This window comes from Miscanthus floridulus, chromosome 10 (assembly GCF_019320115.1).
Source record: "Miscanthus floridulus cultivar M001 chromosome 10, ASM1932011v1, whole genome shotgun sequence".
NCBI lineage: Eukaryota > Viridiplantae > Streptophyta > Magnoliopsida > Poales > Poaceae > Miscanthus > Miscanthus floridulus.
In genome coordinates, this window is record NC_089589.1 from 110267766 (window position 1) to 110271460 (window position 3695).

At 39.5% G+C, this 3695-nt stretch overlaps 1 long non-coding RNA gene across 1 annotated transcript; it reads right to left on the reverse strand.

Annotated features, from left to right (window-relative positions):
* Window positions 1–653: 653 nt before the first annotated feature.
* Window positions 654–1477, reverse strand: LOC136486166 (uncharacterized). The gene is made up of 4 exons (XR_010766688.1): window positions 1403–1477; window positions 1214–1298; window positions 1039–1131; window positions 654–957 (listed from the first exon to the last, which is right to left on the reverse strand). It is a non-coding gene; the product is annotated as an uncharacterized lncRNA (long non-coding RNA).
* Window positions 1478–3695: the final 2218 nt, after the last annotated feature.

Below are 3695 nucleotides of genomic sequence, written 5' to 3' on the forward strand. Positions count from 1 at the left end.
ACATTAGAATTTGCTATGTGATTAGAAATTATATGTTACTAGCTTCACTCACTTATTTAACACTGTGATTAGGTTCTTGTCTGAGAAAGATCCCTTTTCTTCGAATCCCACACCTTGATATGTGATTCTACTAGTTTGATATCTACGAGGACGAAATGAAAAGTGCAATAAAAAAGTCCCACTTAATGAATTTATCTTCAATAAACACTACTACAAAAAGCATTTTTAGGGGCGGCTGGTAACCCTTTGTAGGGGCAGTTTGGCCAGCCGCCCCTACCGAACCGTCTCTACAAATCATGCATTTGTAGGGGCGGTTCCCAGGCCGCCCCTACAAATCGATTTATAGGGGCGGTTGGTGATTGAGCCGCCCCTACAAATCGATTTGTAGGGGCGGCTGGTATTACCAACCGCCCCTACAAATCTATTTGTAGGGGCGGCTGTAGTGCCAGCCGCCTCTATAATACCTGTTTGTAGGGGCGGTTCAATCTAGAACCGCCCCTACAGTACGTTTTCCCGCAAAAAAAATTCAAATTCGACCAGAACTGTTTGTTTCTGCGTATTCCATCCAGCATCCGCGTTGCCGAACGCCCCGCGACCAACGTTCCGAACCGCGTTCGCGTTGCCGAACGCCACGCGACCAACGTTCCGAACGCGACTACAAGCACAATAGTATTATATAAAGTACAATTACAAGTCCAATTCGTAATGATATATATATACAATCCATCATTAAATATACAAATTTCATACACATTGTTATCAACGTCCTAGAGCTAGCCTTTCAGTCTCACGAAGGTGTTGGTACTGAGGATTTGTACCTAAGTCAGACTCTCGATCATGGTAGGCGCCTCTGACGTGTACAATCTGGTCCAATATGAAGTTGCAAAGGTCGCCGACGAGCTCTAAGAGTTGGTCATCCTTGTATGGGTCTCTTTTCATTCCTTTCTCTTCTCTCCACTACAAGAAAACAAGTTTTAGTTTAGTATTTCATACCATTTATGAAGTTTTTATACTACGGGTGAAGAGGTTCCAACTTACCCTTAAGGGGTGTCTCCTGTAGGCACCGGTGTTACTCATCATAGAACATATATAGTATCCACAATGTACACTCCCAGGCCTCTGCTTGGGGCACTGTGTGTTTTGCATATGAAAATATTAGGTAATGCTTTTGACAGCCATGTAACGGAGTACTGAAGAAGTAAGTTACACTTACCGCACATAGTGTTTTTATAGCCAGCTTTTCCTTCCTCGCTGGATCATGCCTTCCGTGATGATGAGAGACATAGAACCTAAATGCCCTGTTCGAATTATTTTAGCAAATACAACTTGTTAGTATGCATAAGTGAACGTTACAAGTATGTATACAGACATATAAGCTAATGAGGATTGTCGATATGTATACGTCTTGAGAATCGATATGAAGTCTTTGTATGTCGCCGGGTCCTTATCTATTGAATCAAAGACCCATGCCATGCTCATTTGAGCAAGTTTGACCAAGTCAAATTTGGTCAAATGAAAAAACAACACTTTGACTCTAGTATTATGAACTCTAAATAACTTCAAATTGAAAAGTTTTGAATACCAAGTTTGATCATCTCAGCAAGATCTACAATTGTTGTTTTGGTCAACTTTCCATTTGAGAAAGTTTGGACGGTTCAAATTTGTGATTTTTAAATTTCGACGCCTACAAACTAGTTTTCGGAACCCTAGGTTATCTCAAATTGAAAAGTTTTGAATACCAAGTTTGTTCATATCATCAAGATATACAATCCTTATATATTCCATTTTTTCATTTGAGAAAGTTTGAACAAAATGTAGATCAAATTTCACAAGTGTGTGACATAGTTTCAGAAAGTCTATATGAGATTCAAGAATTTATGACTAGTGTTTGATAAAACTTTCTCAAATGGGAAAATAAGCTATGTAAGTATTGTAGATCTTGATGATATGAACAACCTTGTTATTCAGAGTTTTTTCATCTGAGGTCATTTAGTGTCTCATTTGAGCAAGTTTGACCAAGTCAAATTTGGTCAAATGAAAAAACAACACTTTGACTCTAGTATTATGAACTCTAAATAACTTCAAATTGAAAAGTTTTGAATACCAAGTTTGATCATCTCAGCAATATCTACAATTGTTGTTTTGGTCAACTTTCCATTTGAGAAAGTTTGGATGGTTCAAATTTGTGATTTTTAAATTTCGATGCCTACAAACTAGTTTTCGGAACCCTAGGTTATCTCAAATTGAAAAGTTTTGAATACCAAGTTTGTTCATCTCATCAAGATCTACAATCCTTATATAGTCCATTTTTTCATTTGAGAAAGTTTGAACAAAATGTAGATCAAATTTCACAAGTGTGTGACATAGTTTCAGAAAGTCTATATGAGATTCAAGAATTTGTGACTAGTGTTTGATAAAACTTTCTCAAATGGGAAAATAAGCTATGTAAGGATTGTAGATCTTGATGAGATGAACAACCTTGTTATTCAGAGTTTTTTCATCTGAGGTCATTTAGTGTCTCATTTGAGCAAGTTTGACCAAGTCAAATTTGGTCAAATTAGTGTCTCATTATGAACTCTAAATGACTTCTGGATGTTGCAATAGAGTGGATGTTCAAATAGAGTCATCTGGATGTTGCAAAGGGTAGTCTCACACACATGCATAAAATGTAGTATCACACACATACAAAAATATGTAGTCTTACACACGTACACAAATATATAGTCTCACACGCTTGCATAAATGAAGCCTTACAAACACACACAACTAGCTAGCCCGCTATAACGACTTTCCCATTGACACCTTTTCGTTCCCATGGCATTATATCTTTGGGGATGTTCTTTTCCACAACACTGATCTTCTTAGGAAAGTCTATGAATAACGGCATCTCATCATAGTTATTGTAAGCTTCAACATCGTCCACGCCATCAACTCCAATAATGTGTTGTTTCCCGGAGGCAACCACGTGCTTTGTCTTCTTCTTCGGGGGGAGGTTACTTTGTGGGTCAGACATATAGAAAACTTGTGCGACACGTGAAGCGAGCACCCAAGGGTCATCTTGGTAGCCTAGATTCTCGAGGTCCAGGACTCTCAATCCGATCTCGTTCAGTTGGTGTTGTTTGATCAGCGGCATCGAAACAGGGCCACCGTTATATCCCTTCCATAGTCAAGTTCCCATATCTCTTCAATGATGCCAAAGTATTGGATCTTTCGCCCTAATCCATCGAGAGCCTCTATTCGAACGCCGCTGTTTTGGTTCACATATTTACTATCCTTTGCGTGGGTATAGTACGTGTACCCATTGATATCATAAGTATTCCAAGATGTAACTTGTCTCGATGGCCCCTCCGCCAACCTACTGATGGTAATAGAGTCTATGGTTTCTCCAGGCAGTATGTTTTGGTCCTTCAACCATATAGTTAGTCGTTGCTTGTGCTGTTTCATGACCCAATCATCCGAACGGCCATTTCTCTCCGCCATAATGATAGCCAAGTGTTCATCAATATACGGTTGCATCAGTTGTGTACTCTGCAAGACACTGTAATGCGCCCGACTCACCTCTTTGTAATCATGGTCGATGAACACTTTTCTACCACTGGTGCCCTTCCCAGCCAGCCTACCCTTGTGACGAGAATCGGGTTTACCAATCCCTTTCTGTACTTTTAGGTACTCTTGACAGCACTCGATGACTTCTT